This window comes from Acinonyx jubatus, chromosome D3 (genome assembly GCF_027475565.1).
Source record: "Acinonyx jubatus isolate Ajub_Pintada_27869175 chromosome D3, VMU_Ajub_asm_v1.0, whole genome shotgun sequence".
Taxonomy (NCBI): domain Eukaryota; kingdom Metazoa; phylum Chordata; class Mammalia; order Carnivora; family Felidae; genus Acinonyx; species Acinonyx jubatus.
In genome coordinates this window covers 71,168,967-71,191,955 of record NC_069392.1, presented here as the reverse complement: position 1 = coordinate 71,191,955, position 22,989 = coordinate 71,168,967, and the positions used below count along the sequence as shown (strand labels likewise).

At 40.0% G+C, this 22,989-nt stretch overlaps 1 non-coding gene across 1 annotated transcript; it reads right to left on the bottom strand.

Moving 5' to 3' along the window:
• Positions 1 to 21,341: 21,341 nt before the first annotated feature.
• LOC113602404 (small nucleolar RNA SNORA44) lies at positions 21,342 to 21,472 on the bottom strand. The gene has a single exon (XR_003423825.1). It is a non-coding gene; the product is annotated as a small nucleolar RNA SNORA44 (small nucleolar RNA).
• Between the last annotated feature and the right edge of the window lie 1,517 nt (positions 21,473 to 22,989).

The window sequence follows — 22,989 nt, the reverse complement described above, 5'->3', positions numbered from 1 at the left end:
ATTAAAAAATTTTTTTAAATGTCTTCTTTAATATCCATTTATTTTTTGGGGCACCTGGATAGCTCAGTCTGTTGGGTGTCTGACTTCGGCTCAGGTCATGTTCTCACGGTTTGTGGTTCGAGCCCCATGTGAGGCTCTGTGCTGACAGCTCAGAGCCTGGAGCCCCCTTCTGATTCTGTGTCTCCCTCTCTCTGGCCCTCCCCCGCTCATGCTCTGTCTCACTCTATCTCTCAAAAAATAAATAAACATTAAAAAAATAAAAAAAATCCATTTATTTTTTAGTAGTATGTTCTTTAACCTCTATGTATTTGTGGTCTTTCCAAATTTTTTCTTGTAGTTGACTTCAAGTGTCATAGCATCTTGGTTGGAAAATATGCATGGTATGATCTCAATCTTTTTATATTTGTTGAGTCCTTATTTGTAACCCAGTATATGGTCTATTCTGGAGAATACCCCATATGCACCCCATATGGAAAAAATGTGTATTCTGCTGCTTGAGGATGAAATATTCTGATTATATTGCTGGTGTCAGGGGGTTGTAGCACTCAGAAGGAAGGGGGTGGGGTGGGCTCACCCTCCAGACAGGATGAAATCCCCGAGTCACCTTCTCTGCAGACCTTCCCATTTTATTCTTTAGTAATGGTTTTGAGAACATATTAGCAAAAGTATTTTCTTTATTGTGTATGTTTCTTAATTTTTTAATTATATATATAAATTTTTTAAATATATTTGACTATAGTAAAAGTTATCAGCTATCTCAGTGAACATGCTGCCCAAGCAAACACTGTTGTTTTGCTCAAAGTTTGTATGCACCAAATTTAAGTTCTACAAGATGAAAAGAGTTATGGAGATGGATAGTGGTGATATTTGCACAATAATGCGAATGTAGGTAATACCATCGATCTATACACTGAAAAATGGTTAAGATGGTACATTTTATGTGTATTTTACCACAATTTAAAAAAACAGTAGAAAAAAACCTTGCATGCTATTTCTGATCCTCAGCCTAACCTCTTTTTTTTTTGTCTAGCAGTGGTAGTAAAGGCCCAGGATGCTGTGCAGGTCACATGGTTTCCAAAATAAAAGGAGGAGGAGGAGGAGGAGGAGGAGGAGGAGGAGGAGGAGGAGGAGGAGGAGGAAGAGGAGGAGGAGGAGGAGGAGGAAGAAGAATGTCATTTTTCTTTTTAGGGCAAAATGCTCATGTTCACACATATGCAGTTTGCCTTACTTAGGGCAAGTCAAGATGTTATAAGAAGTATATGAGCAAAATACTCTTTAATAAAGAGTATTTGAAAGGAAAATATGCCGATTTCATGCCCTAAGCTGCTTTTGATTATGAAACAAATAATAAGTGTAACAAATTGCATTTATTTAACACCCATTACTTAGCCCCCATCAGGGATCTCTAATAGAGGCTGGTTTGTGCTACGGGAGGATTGTCCCACTGCATATGGTCTTCTGGAAATGTTAGAAGAATGTCCTAAACAGCTACTTTGAATAACTGGGATCATCTCTAGGCCTCTCTCTGAAAATTTTCTTTTGCTGAGAGGTGAAAAGTGCTAGTGGGGAGATTTCTCTTGACAGGTTTCAAATTTATTATGAGTCGAGGACCTTAAAACAAGGAGGTCTTTCATGGTCCTTATTGGAGGAACAAAGCTGGAAAGTGGAGATTTATTAGCTAACACGTATACTGTGAGGATGCAGAAATGTTTTGGATTTCCAACAGACCCACATTTCTTTGCCCCAAACACACCCTCTGTACTTATATTCGGTAGTAAACTATGTGAGCAGTGTGCTGTGGAAGACACACAGTTTCCTACCCATCTGTGCTGTGCTACCAATCACTGCCTGCAAGCACAGAGAGTGTCCCCCTCAAAGATGAATAGTGCTTCATCTTAGAAAGGCTGCCACAAGCACTGTTGCATGTGGGCATTTGAATAGGAACAGAGTGGTAAAACTGTAATTTAGGAAAGGGGCTAGGGAATCGGTTTTATGGGCTCCATAGGTAGAAAACAGAAGAGAACTCACTGGGATTCCCAAATAATTTTTAACCAGCAGCCCAATTTTATGTATGGAGCCCTCAGAATTGCCCATGAATCACCCAGCCTTCTTTATTTCCTGCCATTAGTGAGATTATGTGTATTCTGAGATCATGTGGCCTAAGCTTCTGCAATTTCCAAAAGGGAAAGAGGGGGGTTATACCTTTCCTTTTTTTAAAAATGAAATTTATTGTCAAATTGGTTTCCACACAACACCCAGTGCTCATCCCAACAGGTGCCCTCCTCAATGCCCATCACCCACTTTCCCCTCCCTCCCACCCCCTCATCAACCCTCAGTTTATTGTCAATTTTTAAGAGTCTCTTATGGTTTGCCTCCTTCCCACTCTGTAACTTGTTTTTTCCCCTTTCCCTCCCCCATGGTCTTCTGTTAAGTTTCTCAGGATCCACATAAGAGTGAAAACATATGGTAGCTGTCTTTCTCTGTATGACTTATTTCACTTAGCATAACATTCTCCAGTTCTATCCACGTTGCTACAAAAGGCCAGATTTCATTCTTTCTCATTGCCACATAGTATTCCATTGTGTAATAAACCACAATTTCTTTATCCATTCATCAGTTGATGGACATTTAGGCTCTTTCCTAGCTCTTTTCCTAGTAGTGCTATCTCTGGGTCATAGGAGAGATCTATTTTAAATTTTTTGAGGAACCTCCACACTGTTTTCCAGAGTGGCTGCACCAGTTTGCATTCCCACCAGCAGTGCAAGAGGGTTCCCGTTTCTCCACATCCTCTCCAGCATCTATAGTCTCGATTTGTTCATTTTAGCCACTCTGACTGGCGTGAGGTGGTATCTGAGTGTGGTTTTGATTTGTATTTCCCTGATGAGGAGCGACGTTGAGCATCTTTTCATGTGCCTGTTGGCCATCCGGATGTCTTCTTTAGAGAAGTGTCTATTCATGTTTTCTGCCCATTTCTTCACTGGGTTATTTGTTTTTCAGGTGTGGAGTTTTGTGAACTCTATAGATTTTGGGATACTAGCTCTTTGTCTGATATGTCATTTGTAAGTATCTTTTCCCATTCTGTTGGTTACCTTTTAGTTTTGTTGATTTTTTCCTTTGCAGTGCAGAAGCTTTTCATCTCGATGAAGTCCCAATAGTTCGTTTTTGCTTTTAATTCCCTTACCTTTGGAGATATGTCAAGTAAGAAGTTGCTACGGCTGAGGTCAGATAGGTCTTTTCCTGCTTTCTCCTCTAGGGTTTTGATGGTTTCCTGTCTCACATTCAGGTCCTTTATCCATTTTGAGTTTATTTTTGTGAATGGTGTGAGAACGTGGTCTAGTTTCAATCTTCTGCATGTTGCTGTCCAGTTCTCCCAGCACCATTTGTTAAAGAGACTATCTTTTTTCCATTGGATATTCTTTCCTGCTTTGTCAAAGATTAGTTGGCCATAGTTTTGTGGGTCCAATTATATACCTTTCCAATATATTGGAGAGGGATGGTCCCAAGGAGTTGTAAGTGTACTGATATAACTGATGTTTATTAAGTTATGGTAAAATCAAGCATCAGTGGAAATGTCATATTGAGATCATAATGGCATGGGTCTGAATAAAGGCAATTTAGGGTTTTGGGTTTCTGGGTTCATCCCCACCCTCTCACATCCCCAGGGTCATGGGTCTCTCCTGGATGCACTTAAGATTAAGACACTTATACAAGGGAACTATAAAAATGTTATAATTTATAACTTGTTACAGTACGATAATATATAACTCAACAATTGGTAGTTCAGATTTCAGCTAATCTAGATATTTTTTGTTTGATAAAAGTGAAGTCTCTTCAAGACTGGACTTTCCTAAGTGGGTCCTTTGTGGATATACCCTTTACCAGTTAATGAATTTTTCCCCAGAATCTTTAGTGACTTCTTCAAGTCACTCTCTGGTAAAGTCCAGCTGTACACAGATAGAGTTTCTAGGCTCCTCTCTGAATCTGTATGTCAAGTGCAGCCCTGGGCTGTGGTCAGATAAGCCCCAGGGTCCACTCTAAACACTTCCAAAGGCTTTGGATAGAGGATGGGATCCAGTCAAGAAATGATGGTACAGGTAGGCCCTCAAATTCTTTTCACATATTTCTACCCATTATTGGGGCGAGGCTGCTGTTCATCTTTCTAGGGAACCTGACAACTAACCATGTCACTAGGAACTTTAATTTTTCTCCTAAGCTCCACAGCCTAATTTTATATTATTGGGGTAATATTTCCCCTATTAGCAGGACTATGTTACTGTCTTACAGGGTGATATATTTTCCTGTTGCAATAAGGACAGTTGGTTTGTTTCTGCTCAAACTGAAGTCTGGTGACACAAGGGAAAAAAAACCACTGTTTTTTTTTTTTACTAGATTTTCTTCTTATTTCTTAAGGCTCGACTCCAACTTCTATAAGCCTATTTGGACTGAGAGTCTCCCTTCTGGAGGGGGTTTCTCTCAGTAGCATCTGTGACGTGGAGTTGTCTTTCCTCTTAACAACCAACTGTCTGCCAAGTATTCATTGTGCTATTGCTCAGTTGGAGGCAATCTTTTAAAGATCTCTTTAAAAGATTTAATGCTATTGTGAAGTTTTAGAGAGTCTTGGAGGCAATATCTTGTCCCTCCAGTTGGAGGGGTTCTGGTTTTCTTGACTTTAAGTGGAAAAACCTAGAAGCAACGCTCAGGTGGCTTCTCCTCTAATGGAGTGAGAACCTACCTATCAGGGGCCAACCTGACAACCTCAACATAGTGGTGTTCTCACCGCTTATGCGACAGTGGTTTAAAAATAAGTTTACAATTCCCACAATGACTTTCTGTTGGCAGCCATGCTAAGGTATGAGTGACAGGGGACTGACTCATTCCTCCAAGTAGCGTGGTCCTAGAATAGGGGTCAGATAGATCTCTCTTGTTCTTACCTATTCTGAACACCTCAGCCTCTCCATGGACAGTGGGACAACACTAAAAAGTCCACTGGGAGACTGAAACATACTTACCTATCTACAACAACTTTAAGTCTATCTCTAGTCTTAGATAAGATGTAAACATGGGAACATTTCCTCTCAGTTTTGGCTGAGTTACAGGCCTGATTGCTCCCCACATTCCAAAATGAGACTCCAGAGTATCCTTACGTGGGACGTGACCCTTGTCTCCTCATCTGCCTATGACTCTAAATTGGTTAACATTGTAGAGGCTGAGAGTGCTGAAGATTAGAGAAATTTAGTTATTTGTGCTGTTCCCTAACCTCAAGGCTAATTAGAGGGGCTTCAAGGACAGCATTTGAAGGCCTATAAGGAGACAACTTGGAGAGTTTTGTGTAATGCCCTGTGCTGGAGCAATGGTAGATTACAGTCTGACTCTTGCCTGAGGAATCTAAAGAGCAAAGGTGGGCTGCGGCCAGAGTGCAGAACCCAACTGCACCATGTTCCCACCAATCCTGGGCTACAGATGTGTGTTTCCCAGGGACCAGTTTCGGTCATGGAGAGAGAGCCAGCATGCCAGGGGCCTAAGGTCATCTTGCATGGACTCTTCAGAGAAGGCTTCCTGGAAGGGAATGGAACCCATGGAGAAAGAATCTGTGAGAAAGAGGGCTACAGAGAGCCAGGAGCCTAGGAGGGGTAAATGGGTCCAGCAAGAATTCTATCACGTGGAAGGAAATGGCTGGTGAGAGACCACAGCCCTGAGGCTCTGCAAAATGCCCAAAGGTGTTGAAGAGAGAGAGAGTCTTAAAGTCATAGCCAGACAGATGTAAGTCCAGATAATTCTAATTAGGAAAGACATTCTCCATACTCTTATCTCTTTACCCCTTTCTCCCCATATCTGCTAGAGAGGGATTTTCAGACACTTCAGTTAGAAAGAGTTCCAAACTAACTATTTCTTCTAGCTGCCAGCAGGCTTGAGATAAACCTGGAATCAAGTTTGGAGTTTTGATATGGCATTGCATAAAAACTTTTATTATTCAACTGTGACTATTCAGGGACTAAAGTTAAGGACAGCAGTTAGTTATCAGAATGTATGCACATAAGTTGAAGAGCTTGCCTGGGTTCTTAAGCAGGGGTAAGGGAAGAACGAGGCCTGCAGATTGGGTTTGAGAAGGTCATAAAGAAAGAGAATGCAGGAGTCTCTGTTATATGCCAAGTCTAACTTATTTCCTGTGTTGATTACAAAAGGGTGGGAGTTAAGTAAGAAATCTGAGCTTATTATTCAATCACAGCCTCTGTCCCCACACTAATAGATGCTGCTTGAGCCTAAACCCCTCCTAAATGCAAAGACCAGAATACTACAGGCACCCTCCCATGTTCTTCTGCAGTGTAGGCTAAACACCTAAAAGGAGGAACTCTTTGATGTGAAACCTATTAAGTGACACCTGCTGTTTTGGAGGTGGCCAAAATGTTCCTGTTTATAAGCTCTGGCTTCTTCTTCAGTCTCCACGCTCTTACTCTGGTCCCTCTTCTTCCAAGCTCTTATTCTGGTCATTGCCTGTTCTTTCAAGACCTGACCTTGCTGGTTCGAGTGAACTGATCCCTATTGCCTGCCCAGGCCTCAAATTCTATGGCCAGTAGGTAGCAGATCTCCTGAGAGCTAACTTAGGCTCTTAGGAATCACCCACACTAAGGAATTGCAAAGAACCCTCTTCCTTTTCAAGTCCAGTCACTGTGACCTTTTGCTTTTCCTTGGACGTCTGCTTGCTAACACTTATCTGACCATGACTGGCATTGCTCTGCTGCTTGGAATTGATACACCAGTGGCCTGCCTGAAACTATTGCCAGCGAATCTACCAACCCTACAACTTGTCACACCACAGGGCAGTTGTAGCTTTCTCTTTGGGTAAAATAAATGTATGTAGAAAATTAAATTCAGAGAATATCCTTGGATTAGTATAAAATCAGCCCAACATCCATACCGTCTTCATTTCTCAATGATGTTGGGCCATCAAATAGACCTCAAAGATGATCTTGAGGTTGGCAGTGAGATTTCACGTTTAATGGGTTTCATTTGCTAATAATAAAACAGCGACTCCTTTTTAAATAATAATATGCTCCAGACACCTTGCTAGTACTTTGCATATATTACCTTTCAGATACCTGCAAAGGCAAGGTTTATTTCCGGCTTTGTACAACTGAGGAAATTGTAAACCTTCGTGGGCTGATTCTAAACTCATGCATTCACTTTACCTATGACCCTACTATGTCACACTTTCTTCTTGGGAGTTGTGCAGTACTATATATCTATCGATATCTATATCTATATCTATATCTATATCTATATCTATATCGGCAGTGGTTTAAAGTGGTTTAAGGCAGTGGTTCTCAACCAGGGGTGAGTTTTGTCTGCTAGAGGAATTTGGCAATGTCTAGAAACAATTTTGGTTGCCATGCTTTGGGGAGAGCCCTAGTGGCATCTAGTGAGTAGAGACCAGTGATGCTGTAAACAGCCGACAGGGCACACAAGAGCCCCTAAAGCAAAGATTTATCCAGCCCCAAGTGTCAGTAGGGCTGAGGTAGAAAAACTCTGGTTTAAAGCAATTTTCAAAAGCAGTATATATGACTGAATAGAACATTTGGTTGTGTAGTTTTAGCTAATCATGCTGCCAGATCATTGAGTGCCTGGTGTAGGATTTTATAAGAGAAAATACAAAATTAATCTTACCTTGTGAGACTCCAAGTCCCCAGATGTGTTACAGATTTTTAAATGTTGGTTAATATGGGGCCCTGTGCAAGAAAGATCCTCCAGGAACCCCTACAATCTGGAAAGGATTTAGGTAAGAATGGTCATGTTCAGTGGGCTCTGATTCTTTCTGGCTCATACAGAATGTTGGTGTGTCAAAGAATCTGCCATGAGGAGCCTAGCAGATTACACAGCACAATAACCAAACCCTCTGCTAGTTGAGATTCCATCAGGTGCTCCTGGATTATTTTCCAGAGTTTTTACCTCCCTACTTTTCTTAAGGTCTTTTAAAATCCCAAACAAACCTCATAGTACAGTCCTGAAAAGCCAGGTGAGTATCTTACTGCATTTATTTTTATAATAGGAAAGTCATCCAAGTTTGCTCACTGGAACAAATTACCCACTTATTGAGTCAGGAAAGTACAATATTACTTACAAACTGTTCTCTGCTGGTCCTCTAGCAGAGGATCGACTGTTCTAGCATAATGTAATGGCATCCAAAATATTATAGCATTAATTCAAGTAACCAGACAGTAAGGAAAAAAATAGCAGACCCTGAACAGCAGTAATGTTCTGCTCCTGCAGCTGATTAGCTATTTGAAACACAAAATAGCAGAGAAACCTAGAGACCAGAATGTGAAAGCAGATATAGTAACGATTTAGAAAAAGAGGTTGGAAAGGGTGAGGTGGTCACCTATTGGCCAACTTAGATCTTGACTTTTAAAATCAATTGCAAGTGGGAAGAAACACATTTCCTTTTACTGTAACAAAGTGAGTCCAAGTCTAATTCTTAATGATACCGTCCAAACTGCAATCATATTGTTGCTGCTGCCCTGAGAAGTATAAATGAATGCAAACATCTGTGCATGCCCCATGCATTTGTGCACAACATGCTCATGCTGTAAAGAGCCCCATAAAGCAAAGCAGCCTGAATATTACCCAGACTTATTTTATAATGCTGCCTGGATTTGAAAATGGATAGAGAGGGTTATTATGTACTCGTAAATTCAGGCCAATTAGGCAGAGAAACATTCCACGCATAATGCCACATGTTCCTGCATTCTATCACCTCCTTTAGGTGCTATTCTGTGGGAAGAGGAAGCCTCAGAAGAACTTTACACATAACTTGTTTTCCTGGCAAGTAGAGAACGCACATTTGTAGGATTTGGGCTGACATAAATCTACTCTTTCCTAGGGGATGATGTCCATTAGCTCCTAGGTTAGCTCTGTTTCCAACGGGTGGAAAATAGCGCAATCATAGCTTGGGCGCGTTGTTATAGAGACTGAATTAAATGATGAGTAATTGGTGAGGGACAGATTATTCAAATGTGGAAATTAGAAATGTTAGAGGTAGAGTAAATGTGAACATCCCATCATTCTGGAATTTAAAGCTCTATCTTTGAAGCTTCAAAAAGTTAAAAACTGATTTCAGGAAGTATCAACTCACAAGGAGTTAGTAAACCTTAGTTCATCAACTATTTAGTTATTAAGAGTGGAACTCAACTTACTAAGCACCCATTATGTGCCAAGTATTATGCAAGGTGCTCAGAACATAAACTTAAGAGGACACACACCTAGCTAGAGTTGATGGGAAATTCAATTTAACAAGGGTAAACACACACACACACACACACACACACACACACACACACACACACACCATGCACGCACACACACAAACACCCCTTAAAAACAAATATCTTGATGCAAGATGATAAATGCAACTAATTAAATCTATGAAGGAGATGAAGATTAAAGATTTATTAAGACAGTGGCTGAGTGAGTTATTGACTGATTCAGAGTAGGTGTTGAAGGAGAGGTACCCCTCAAACATGTCTACTAGCCCCCAACACAAGGAATTAGATGGATAAAGTGGCATGAACCAAGATGCTGGTTGGTGGTGCAGGAAAAGAACAGAAACTAGTTTTGAAGTGATGTTGTCCAAGAGTTAAGTTTTTGAGAGATTTAATTTAAGGTTTCTGAATATTCAGGTGGAAATTTCCAGTAACTAGGAAGAAATATGTGTTTGGCTATTAGGAGAGAGTTCAGAGTTGGATTCAACTCAACCCAAATATGGATTCAAGGAACGTTTAGTTTAAGTAAACCGTCACATTTTGCTGCCTTTTTATGGGCACCGAGATGGCTTCTGGTTTTGTACCATTTCCCTTCTGGACTGCAAGCTTCTCGAAAAAGCACCATGCTAAAAAAAAAAAAAAAGAAAAGAAAAAGAAAAGCACCATGCTGAATATGTGGAATATATTTTTGTTGTTAACTTAAAAAGTATCTATGGCTGAAGATCAATTGCTGAATGAGTTGTTGTATAAGAACATATCTCGGAGCACCTGTGAAGCTCAGTCTGTTAAGCACCTGACTCTTGATTTGGGTTCAGGTCATGAAATTACAGTTGTGAGACTGAGCCTCATGTCCAGCTCTGTGCTGGGTGTGGAGCCTGCTTAAGATTCTCTCTTCCCCTCTCCCTCTGCCCCTCTCCTGCTGGTGTGCTCGCTCTCTCTCTCTCTCTCTCTCTCAAAAAAAAAGAATATATCTCAATAATGCTGTTATAAAAATGATAGGAAAAAACTAATTGATGCAATTTTTCTCCAAAATATTTCCCATAAGAAGGAAGAAAGGAAAGGAAGAGGGAGGGAAGAGAGGAAGGAAGGAAAGAGGGAAGGAAGAGAGGAAGGAATGGAAGGGAGGGCAGGAGGCAGGCAGGAGGGAGAGAGGGAGGGAGGGAGGAAGTCAGACAAACTTAAAAATGGAATTCATGGAATGAATGAGCTGGAAGTATCTAAAAGATCATTTAATTCAATCTCTTGCTTTTGCTGATGAGGAAACATAGACCAAAAGAGTGAAATGTGTTAATTTAGAGTCATTCACTCAGCTACCTCTGGCACTCAGGCCTTCTCTGGGTCTCTTGTGTTTTGTTTGTTTTGCTGTTGTTGTTTGTAAAATAGGTTGTCAGTAAAAGCAAACAGAGTAAAGGAGTGACCTTCCCTTCAGGAAGAGATTCAGAATGAGACATAAGGAATGAGCAGGCTCGGCCTAAACCACCATGGAGTATCATGTATTCAGGGAGGCTGATTTCCTCTGTTTCTATTTTTAATAAAACCCTTGAGTTCTGGCAGCAAGTGTTCAATAAGTCCACTCAGTATTTGTCAAAAACTTAAGGTACTTAACTAATTAAACATTCCTATCTTTTTGCATTTGACATTTTCATCAGCTAGAACTTTCCAGGCTAAATTACTGAGTTTGAAATAAAATTTTATGTGATTAAACATTTAAAAGTGAATACTAATGCATTTCAAGTAGAGAGCCAGCCTTAAGGAACAGAGCATAACCTCATTTTAAAGTGGACCAATTAACAATTGAGAGCTTCAAGAGCAACTTGTTTATGATGCCTAAAATGAAATAAAAACTTCTAAGTGGCTGAGTTGTCAAACTGAGGAGCCTATGAAATTTACATGTGCCACAGGATTTCCATTTTTCATTACCCTGCCTTCAAACTCAGTTTTCCTACATAGGCATCTTACTGCCTTATGTTGCTTGTAACTGTGAGAGTCTGTCTTTGGTCACTTGAAAAATATTAGCTCTAAAAAGTAAAGTTGTAGACCGGTGGTGTCTTCAAGAACTAACAGGATAGTCTCCTCTCTTTCATCTTTTCCCTTTTTTTCCCCAATGAAGTACACTTTTTAAAAAAAAAATTTTTTTAACGTTTATTTATTTTTGAGACCGAGAAAGACAGAGCATGAATGGGGGAGGGGCAGAGAGAGAGACACAGAATCGGAAGCAGGCTCCAGGCTCTGAGCCATTAGCCCAGAGCCCGACGCGGGGCTCGAACTCACGGACCGCGAGATCGTGACCTGGCTGAAGTCGGACGCTTAACCGACTGAGCCACCCAGGGGCCCCTGAAGTACACTTTTAAAAATTGACCCCATCTATGTGTCATTTACTCTTTTAAGTGACCATTTCTTTTTCTTAGTCTGTGTTCAGGGAGATATCTGATTTCAGGGGAATAATTCTGAGCCTGCACCTCTCTTAGCTTAGGGTATAATGTCTCGTAGAGGAATTTTTAGCTATACCATGCTAGGCATCACAGTTCAATGACTATCCAATAAATAAACGAATCAGTGAAGGAGATTCTTGGATGCTGCTTTGGTAAATAAGCATGTGTAGGCAAAGGGACTTTTTATTTTCCAGTTAAAATGTCTAGACCAGTTGACATTCTCTTTTACAATTTGTATAGCGCCTGAAAAAGATATTATGGGTCATTTGTTAGCTCGTATGGCAATTTGGTGGATAAGTCAGTCCGTTGCTAAGGAGACAGCTGTGATTAGCTGCATATTTGACTCCAAAGCGTTCCATGCATTTTACAAGTCTGTGCCTTTGAAAGACAGGGCAAAACAGTTTTATTGTATTATACTGGATATGAAATGGTTAGAGCAATGAAATTCTGATTTCTACAACCAGAAAAAAATGTTTCATAATATTAACATATGAAGTAAAATTCTGATGTTTCTGACTGCCAGAGGATGGCATTTCAAGTTTGGATTTTAATCTGGAACTTTAAAATGAGAGAAAGTTGGAAACTGGATCAACGGTAAATCAAGTAACGAATGCAGAGATGTGTAGAGCAGGTGATGTCTGACTATCGAAGAGAATACGTGAATATAATGGAAACATCTTCAGGAAGCAAAGATGGCATCAGTATGAAGGCTCAGGAAAACCCTGACTGCTGCAGGGCAGACAGAATTGTGAGGCAAGTTGATTAACAGGCAGAGTATTGCAATCAGAAAACTGAATTTGCAGAAGAACAGAAAGTTCAAGAGAAGCCCTTCCCCACTAAGAGACTTCGCAACGGATGTTGAAGGAAAGCTCTGTTTTCTTACCAATAAAATGAACACTCTATCTAAAGACGGTTTTGTGCCCATGCGGTGACTTCTATAGCATATGGCATAAAAGCATATGGAGGAAGCTTAAGAACAGTACATAGATAAGAGAAATCTGGGCCGAACAAAATTCCTTTCCTTAGGCATACCATTTCACCCCTGTGGGTGAAGAATTGCAAATTACTTGACATTATTTTCAGTCTGGTTGATCCAAGTGTGCTTCATAACTACATCATAATTGCTAGTTATCATTTTGTGGGTTCAGTCATTTACCACCTGTTAGAGACACAGAGACATTGTCTCTATAAATCCCCAAGTCAAAGAACCACTGCGAGTATTGCAATAGATACGGATTTGAAGTGGGCAAAGAGTCACTGATTTGCACCCAAGATAGCAGGGAATCAGTGGGCATCCCTGGGTAAGAGTGTTGCCATAAGCAGACTTGCTTTTACCTGGGGGTACTACAAATACATCTCCCTACTTGAAAATAACCCATAGCTTGTATTCTACTAATGATGTTCCAGCAATATTATCGTTCGGCAAAAAGCTTATCTGTGGTGTGACCCTAATGCTATTCTCAGGCCTTGAGAATGTTATGATTTCATCCAGTTCATACAATGCCACCCTGACGAGATCAAGAGTACAATTCAGAGCTTTGAAAAATCTGTCTCTGAGGCTTAGCATCCTTTATCAATGCTTTTATCATGGCATTCCCTCCCTTGATAACCTACAACTGTTTCACACAGTCGTTGTGCCGGGCCTAAACTAACTGGGCGGTTTTCACGACCTTCCCTAATCTGACACCAGCTTTGCTTTCTGAAGAGGTTTCTGCTTTATTCACATATTCTCTCCTCTGGGAGAGCTTCCCTGCTCTGCACGCATCTGCATGCATTACTCTATTTACTCTGATCTTTTTACCAGGAAGTCCTTTTGCTCATCTCTGCCTCACAAACAATGGTTTCCCACATCTTGAAGCACTACTGTGCCCACAGGTCTTCCCCGTTCTCAGCATGCACACTATGAATTTGAGATACCACATAGTTTATCATAGAACTATATACTACCTTTCACGGCTTCTAAATTTAATTTTGTTACTCTCCACTTTCCAATTGAAATTGATTTTCTTAAAAAAATTTTTTAGTGTTTTTATTTATTTTTGAGACAGAGACAGAGCATGAACGGGGGAGGGTCAGAGAGGGAGGGAGACACAGAATCCAAAGCAGGCTCCAGGCTCTGAGCTGTCAGCGCAGAACCCAACGCGGGGCTTGAACCACAGACTGGGAGATCATGACCTGAGCTGAAGTCAGACGCTTAACCGACTGAGCCACCCAGGCACCCCTGGAATTGAATTTCTTGAAGGCAGATGCTTTCTCGGTGGCTCCATGGCACTCAGGTCAGGGATGAATAAATGATCAGCCTCAAATGATTTTAATCCTATCTTTTTTTAGTTCTGTTTAAAAAAATCTCCTTGATGGAAATGCTCTTCTACAGAATAGCGATGCTCTGGTGTTTAGTGATCCTGAACCTTTTCATTTGTTCACGTTGTAGCCACTTTTTTTCATCCCTTACACTACAATGGCAGGCCTTAAAGTAGCATATGGATTCACTTTGAAAATTAAGATGAATTTTGTTTTGAGAACTTGCAGCATCCCTTAGAATATAATTAGCATTTTTTCAAGTCATTGCACAGCTTGATTTGGGAAACATTCTTGAAATGACCAGCAGAGCTCATGTGATACATCGACATCAACCAGTGTGCATGAAACTCATCGGCAGCTATGGTCACAAAGTGCCATAAATAAGTCACAGTTTAGGAGAACAAGGGGTCTGGGTACAATTAATGGTTTGAGGCACCTGGAGAAAGCCAAAATGAAAGACATTTGACAATGGTGAGACACCACACAAATGTTAAACGGTGCTAATATCATTACTAGTATTTTAGTAGTCTGATCATTATGGTATCAGGAGCTCAGTAATAGTCAAAACCCACCATTTGTCGGCTTTTGGAAGTGATATCTCCTATGTTCTATTGCTTGTCACGAACGTGATTTGAGAGTGGGAAAAATTTTGCTGCATTTAATTAGTTAATTGATGTTTAAAAATTACTTTTTTTATTTCCCCATACTGTCATAATGAGTGTAATGTTTTTTAACTGTAAGAACACTTAACATGATATTTACCCTCTTGACAAATTTTTAAGGGCACAATACAGTATTGTTCACTCTAGGCATGATGTTACACAGCAGATTTCTAGAATTTATTCATCTTGCATGACAGAAACTTTATATCCTTTCAACAGCAGCTCCCATTTTGCCCTCCCCTCAAAGTGTAATTTTTATTAACGCTCCAGCTAGTCCCCAGATGGTTATATTATACCAGAATATCAATTTTATTTATTATCTTTTTCTACTAATTCATGAAGTCTTATGTTGCTAAATTATTCACTGGCTTAACATTTCATTAATCTAACATTTAAGTCTACAATCTTGTCACATTATTAAAAAAAATCTCTCCAAATTCTGGCTCGTTCAAATCCTCATCCCTTCTTTTTTTTTTTTTTTTTAAAGATGGCAATCTGCACTTTCTAAAAGAGTTCTGGGGTGCCTGGATGGCTTAACGGGTTGAGTGTCTGACTCTTGGTTTTGGCTCGGTCAAGATCTCATGGTTTGTGAGATTGAGCCCTGCATGGAGCTCTGAACTCACACTGTATGTACAGCCTGCTTGGGATTCTCTCTCTCCCTCTCTCTCCACCCCTCCCCCTGCTCTTGTGTATACATTTGTGTCTTTCTCTCTCTCAAAATAAATAAATAAACTTAAAAAAAAGAGTTATATTGGTCACCAGTCACTGTTTCCACAGGCAGAAACTCAAAAATGCTTGTTAAACTTTCCTGCTTCAGAGGTTTTCAGTTCCAATACCTAAAAAATTCTTTTTTGTTCTCTTTATCCTGAATGCCTTTCACGCTTAGAGTCCTTTTAATATCCCTTTGGGATATTGTTTTGGAAGCAGTGTCTATAATATCCAAAAACATCATTATGTATGTGGAGCTGTCATGTTTCTATTTGCACTACTTATCAATGGCATTTGCCTTTTAAGAGTGGGAGAAAGGCAACATTCCAGATTGATCTTCATTGATTGCAGTCTGAATGAGTCATTATATTTGAGACCATGACTTAGCAAAACTGTTCCATATGATTGTTTATTTTGGATCTTTGCTGTATTCTGTATTCTTTCTCATTTGACCTTCATTGTATTGATTTCACGCCATTTCTCCAATTTACCAACATGGTATTATATTATAAACCAGTCTTTTGTAGCTTTTTGAAATCTTTCCCAGGCATGAAATGCCTGCATACTTTAATGGTGGTTTTAAAGCAGCCTTTGGATAAAGCTGACACCTTCGCAGGTTCTCTGTCACAAGTCCCTTCTCTTTTGTTATAACACCATGTGATTCAAATTGTACTTTAATTATAGATACGTTAATTAGGAGTTCATTTTGGATTACTTATTTATCATACTTTACTTCCTGTTTGAGTGTGCTATGTGCAACTTTTGTTTTTCTGGTATGTCACTTAAAATCAGGACTTTAAATAATAAACTGGCAGGGGACAAGGCTTCTCCTAACATGGAATGTCTGGTGGAGAAAAAATTGCCTGTTCGTATAATTTTAGAATCCTGAGAAGACTCTTCGGTCTAAAATATGTTTATTCAGGGGGTAACTGATGCTGAAAATTCTATTACTGCAGATTTGGGTTTTATTTATAGCTCAAGTGTTTGATTACTATTAAAATGCAAATCACTTTGGAAGGATTGGTGCTCAAGCCTTTTCAGTGACTTGCACTTAAAGGTCAGCTAAGGTAGGAGAATCTTGCTCTAAAGAAGTTTTTGCTAGAAGGCAAGATCATTAAGGTACACGGCACTTGTGAAAGATTAGGGCCAAGTAGGACAAATGAGAAAGATGTGGGGGGAGGGGGAACCCTGAAGATAAACATCATAGTGTTTTATTTGTGGCAGAATGATAGTTTGATATGAAACTATGTGGTTTTCTTACTCTTTGTTTTATTTGTACTTCTGATGAGGTATCAGAGAGCCACCAGCAGAATTTTATTATAGAAAATACAAAGTGTGAGAAGCAAGAAAATGTTCAACTTTAGTATTTTAAGTCTGATCAAATAGTTTGGAGTGCTGAGGCATCTGATTTGTACAGGTTGGGTTTTTTAAGAGACTTTGTAATTTTTAAAAGCTTGGAGGATCAAAATGAAAGCCCTAAGGGAATCAATTCAGAAAATCTGTGATATGTGTGTGCAGTACCAGCACTGGGAAGAAATCATACTAGTGAAAGCAGTACTTTTCCTCACCCTTGATTTGATATAGACTGAGGGATGGGGAGAGGAGGAGGCTGAATAGGGTGCATATCCCTGGTGGAGGGAGCTTGAATGTACCATTCAGCCAAGTCTTTGGGGAGGAGCATGAGAAGACTCTCTAGATATATTTTGGACATCTAAGAATAGGAGGGTCCCTTGTGAAGAACCTGGGAGATATTAGTAGAAGTCTCCAGTGTCATTATAGAGCAAAAACAGAGATGAGACGGCTGCAGAGAATGGGGAATCCCAAGGGAAAGGAGGATCTGAGGCAGTTCATCATGTTTACCTCAGCACCAAGTGAGGGAAGCAGCAAGAAATTTATTTCCTTCTCACAGGGAAATTTCGCAGAGAGGTCTCTCAAGCTGGAGGTTCGCAAGTGGGGAGAAGGAGGTTTCAGTGAGCATAAAAGTATGATTGGAATTGAGTTTGTGTTTCGATATCAAGTCCATCCATGAGAAGGGACCCGAAGGTGGGTGGGACACCTCAGCTACTCTATTGAACTGAGGCCACTCTCAGGTTGTGGTACATCCTTCTAGCAGCTTCAGGATCCACTTCTGATTAGTTTTGTAGTGCAACTACATAATCACAAGCTATTTCCTCCTATCCTTCTGCAGTTATTTTGAAGACCTTATTAACCTGAAGCACAGTTCAGGGCACATTGAAGGGTTCATAGAAATGCTTGTCACACATCTGGATCTCTCTTCTCTCCCTAGACCCTACATACTCTTAGGAGTTGTTTACTACATAAGAGACCTATATAGTAGGGGCATCTAATTGGATGGCTCAGTTTGTTAAGCGTCTGACTCTTGATTTCAGCTCAGGTCATGATCTCAAGGTCATGAGATCAAGCCCTGCATCAGTCGGACTCTGTGCTGGGCTTGGAGTGTGCTTAAGATTCTCTCTCTCCCTTTCCCTCTGCCCTTCCCCTCCACATGCGTACTCTCTCTCTCAAAAAAAAAAAAAAAGGAAAAAAAAGGAACCAACATATTAAAGTAATTCTACATCACTTAAACAAGCTTAATTTTTCAATTAATGTTGTTTTTTTTTAAATGCCACACATGCCTACCTTACTTCACTTTAATCTTCATATTAGCACTGTGGGTAAATTTATTGAGATCATTGTACATATAAAGAAAATGAAGCTTAGCGAGTGTATTAGCTAAGGTTCTCTAGAGAAACAGAACCAATCAAATACTGGTATATTATATACTCATGTAATATATTTACTATAAGGAATTGGCTCATGTGATTATGGAGGCTGAGAAGTCCTGAGATCTGCACTTGGCAAGCTGGAGATCCAGGAGAGCCGATGTGTAGTTCTCGTGTGAAAACTTGCAGGTTCTGTTCAAATCTGAAGGCTAGAAAAAAACCAATCTTCCAGCTCAAGGCAGTCAGGCAGGAGGAGTACACTCTTCCCTGGCTGTTTTATTCTATTTAGGCTTTTAATTGATTGGAAGAGGCTCACCTACATTAAGGACAACAGTGTCTTTTCTGAGTCTACAGATAAATATCAAGTATTCATCTTCTCCAGGAACGCTCTCACAGGCAACCCAGTTGTTTGGACACCCCATGGCCCAGTGAAGTTGATACATAAGGGGAATCATTACAGGGAGTTTCAGTAAATGTTTGTGATCAGACAGCTAGATGGTGGTGGGAACTGGAATTTGATCCTGATCTGTAAAATGGGAAAGTCTTTGCTTTTAATAACTATGCTACATTAGTGGTATTTCCATTCATGTCCAGTCAGATATCAGGATCTTCCTTTGCAATGCTTCTTTCTTCCTTTACGTTTCTACGACCATCTATCTGCATTTAGGGCTTCTGTGTCTCACACCCACACCATTGAAATGATCTGCACACTGGTAACCCTTCTTCCAGCCTACCCCCCCAACTTCACCTTTCCAGCACATCTCTTTCAAAGTCACCAGGTTAATTTTCTTAAAACACATTTTGCCACATCACTCACTTGCTCAACAATCTTCACGATTCCCCCAAATTATAGACAAAATGCGAACACCTCCACCTGGATGGTAAGGCATCTGTGTCATGCTTCCACATTTCCAGCTCTTGCTTCACCTGCACAGCTGATGGAGATGCATTTTACCTGCAGCAGAGATTTCAAAGTCTAAGGTGTAAGGCAAAAATTGCATATGGTCAAAATTGCCCTTGAAAATACTAATTTTTTCTGTAAGGTATGGTATACATAGTTTTATATTTGTAATGCATTTTCAAGTTTATAGCAAGTAATTCTTATGTGTACTAACATTTGACATACCCTGACCTAGACTGAAGAGATGAACTAAAGAAGAGTCTGCAACGGAAGTTTGGGTATGCCAACAAATGTGTTTTGAAATTATTAAGTCCCTGGTAGTGAATTGGGTATCAATGGAGAATTCTGAAGTATTCCTACTTGCTTCATGGGTATATTCAACTTGTTATATTGTTCAGTCTTTTTAACATTAATACATGTGAAAAGACTTATTTGTTATTGTGAATATTAAGTGAGACATTGGAGTTCCGTGTGTGTGTGCACGCGCACGCGCGAATGTGTGTGTGTTGGGGGGAAAAGGGGGGCTTCTTTAAAGTCATATGTGGGGCGCCTGGGTGGCTCAGTCAGTTGAGCGTCCGACTTCGGCTCAGGTCACGATCTCACAGCTTGTGGGTTCAAGCCTCGCATCGGGCTCTGTGCTGACAGCTCAGAGCCTGGAGCCTGCTTCGGATTCTGTGTCTCCCTCTCTCTCTGCCCCAACCCACTCACATTCTGTCTCTGTCTCTCTCAAAAATAAATAAAGATAAAAAAAATGTTAAAAAAAAGTCATATGTAAGTGCAATATACTTAGGACATGATCCCATTCTGCTGCCTCATTTTAGCTATTTTTGTGTACAGATAGTATATATCCTTTCTCAATTGCTCAAGAGTACAGAGTTGTAACACATAGTGCTGCCTCATGACCCTCCTGATTCCTGTGAATCTCTCTGCCCATAAGAAAGTATTTTGATTTTGGTATGAACTAAATATCTCAAAGGAGCCATTAATAGTGGGATTTCTACTTCAGTAGACAAGCCGGTTCAGAGGTGATGTCCAGGGACTTTCCAGAAACTCTGCATGTATAATCTCAAACTTGCTCGTATATATATTTTTATCATCAGAAGTCATTGATCACATTTCATTTTTCCTCATCAACTGACACTTATTAGCACACCTCATTGTTTCCTTATTGGTGATAAGGAAATCTAAGTCTAAATAAATCTGAATAGTTTGACAAAATAATATTTTTTGAGAATGATCTTAGTAAGGTAGGAAAAAATCCTTGGATGATACTAACATTACTTAAGGAAGATAGAGCACGTTTTTAGTTACAACTAAAAGCTAGTTAGCCATTGTACTTTGTGCTACAAAAGAGCCATTGAGTAGAGACATTCTGTTTCATGCTCTGCCACTAACTTCCTGGGGAGACCTTGGGAAAATCATCCACTCCCATTTACCTTTAATTTTCCAGTTTTCATGGAAGAAAAGTCATTCTCCAAGGTTCTTTCCCATTGTTATGTTCTGTGATGGCAACACATTCATTAACGAGTGCAGCAGATGGTAGGGTGTATCTTTTGCCTCTCTTACGTTCAGAGAATCACCAGCATCATTCTTGTTAGAGAAAGCAGTGGAAAAAGATGTGATGTTCTCATATGCCTTTTTAGAGCATTGGAATGTCTATATCACAGTGTTGGCAAGATTGGCAATATAGTACAGTTCTAAATGGAATTACAAATGTGAATATCTTGTGAATATGTGCACAAAGTGGTGTGTGTGCGTGTATAAAATGAATTTCTGGATTTTGACTCATCTCACCGATGACCTCCAGCTGGGAAAGATTAGCCTATATTTCCCTGCTTTAGCTCATCCAAAACACACTGAACATGATAAAACCAGAGTAAGAGCCTTCTGCACCTGTCCTTGGCTCTGGACTTAAAATGGCTCCTCAAGAATGGATAAAGTAACCATTCTGAGTTTATTTTTAGAGTATCTGAAGGAAACCTTCTTCTTGTTCAATGTAAACAGGTCTTTTCCTCAAACTCACAAATGCCTTTTTTTGAGTTCTTTATCTTTGACTTTAAGAAATACAGGGAAAGAAAAGAGAATAAGGATACGGAAGGCCCAGAGATGATATCCTGACACCCATTCCATTTACAAAAAAATTAATTCAGGAAATGAAAAAAAATGGATCAGATAGAAACAAGGTCATTCATGAGTAAGCCAACTATCTATTTGAAGGAGGATAATGTAAGTAAAATAGAACTTTATTTTATTTATTTATTTTTCTCTAATCCAAAAAGTTGATTCAATACACCCATCTACATGGAAGTTTATGGAACCGCCTGGACTCAGGTAGGCGGCATCCAGCCCACGTCCTGAGTTGTTCTAAGACAGGGGAGTGACAGCTGTAGGTATCATGCTGACCTGTGTTGTCAGAGTCTCTTCAAGTTGTTCTTGCACGCAGGTGGAGATCCCATGGCCACAACTGGCCGCAGCTCTTGGAACCATGCTGAATAGAATTTTATTTTTAAGATTAAAGAGTTTTCATGTTCAGGGAGAGGTTTAGAATTTCAAGAAATTTTAGTCTTAATTTGTATACTATTTTTTTTTAATTTTTTTTTAACATTTATTTATTTTTGAGACAGAGAGAGACAGAGCATGAATGGGGGAGGGGCAGAGAGAGAGGGAGACACAGAATCGGAAGCAGGCTCCAGGCTCTGAGCCATCAGCCCAGAGCCTGGCACGGGGCTCGAACTCACGGACCGCGAGATCGTGACCTGAGCCGAAGTCGGACGCTCAACCGACTGAGCCACCCAGGCGCCCCTTAATTTGTATACTATTTTTAAAGTGATAGATAAGGAAGGGACTATTTTATGAAAGTAATATAGTACTTTATAATGCCTTATAATGTCCTTCAGAAGTTCAAATATCTTACAATCTAATCCGCAAATATAAGGGAAAGTTAAAGTCTAAATATAAAGGAAAATGATAGTAATTTACCCGTGCTAATCCTTTCTTTCTCTTTAGAGCCATGAATTTGCTCAATATATTTTTCAGTTAGAAACAAAAATCATTTCATTTCTTACTCTCATATTTATTGTACTTTTCAATGTTAAAACAATACAACCTTCAAAATGCCAAGCTGTGCAAAGAAATATTGCTCCGAAATAATTAGAAAGTATGTATGAGATACTAAAACATCTGGATGAAAAAAAAGAAACATTAAATCAACTGTCAAACAACTGTTTTATTTCTCCAATGTTAAATATCTGTTTTTTTTGAAACATTTGGATGTTTCCTGGATGAAAAAAGTTGCTAGTGGTGGAAGGATCTTTTATGTTGTATCTAAATGCATCAGGATGGCTTCTGTCTAGGATCAGGATTAAAAGACAATGACTACTCTGATAATGAGGTTCATTTCTGAGCAAAGAAGTTAGGCAAGAAGGGCTTTCTAGGTGGTTTGAGATAATTAGAAACACCTTGACAATCATGCACATATATCTGTTCATTGACTTCTTGCTTTTCCAGTCAATTCATTCTACTCCTTATCCCCCAACCCCAATCCAAACACACACCTTTAACTTTGTTCTCACTGCTGGGCCTTAAATGAGAAAGCTAATTGGTGTATGGGATCCATTTGAATCCCAAAGAAGGAATCTCTCTGCGGGGGTGTCAATGGTATTCACCAGGAAGCCTCCCAGGGGAGGGGGATGGCATTCAATTTCCTGGGAAACGATCACCAGGATTCTGTCACCAGGAAGACACAGTATGAAACCAGCAGGATACATCATAGACCTCACCTTCAGAGAGCCAGCTGGGGGGCCTGTAAATTGTTCTTCTGTAGGCAGTCACCTGCAGGACTCACTCATTAGGGGTGAGTTTCACTGGGCATCCTGACTACCAGCCCAGTGCAGCAGGAGTAGGAAAAATTAACATACCAGAACCAGGAGGAAAAAACCTTCCTCTTCCCAGCTCCCTCACATGTCCTCTATTGACAAAGATTAGCATTGTGCCAGCCGGCAGGGGAGA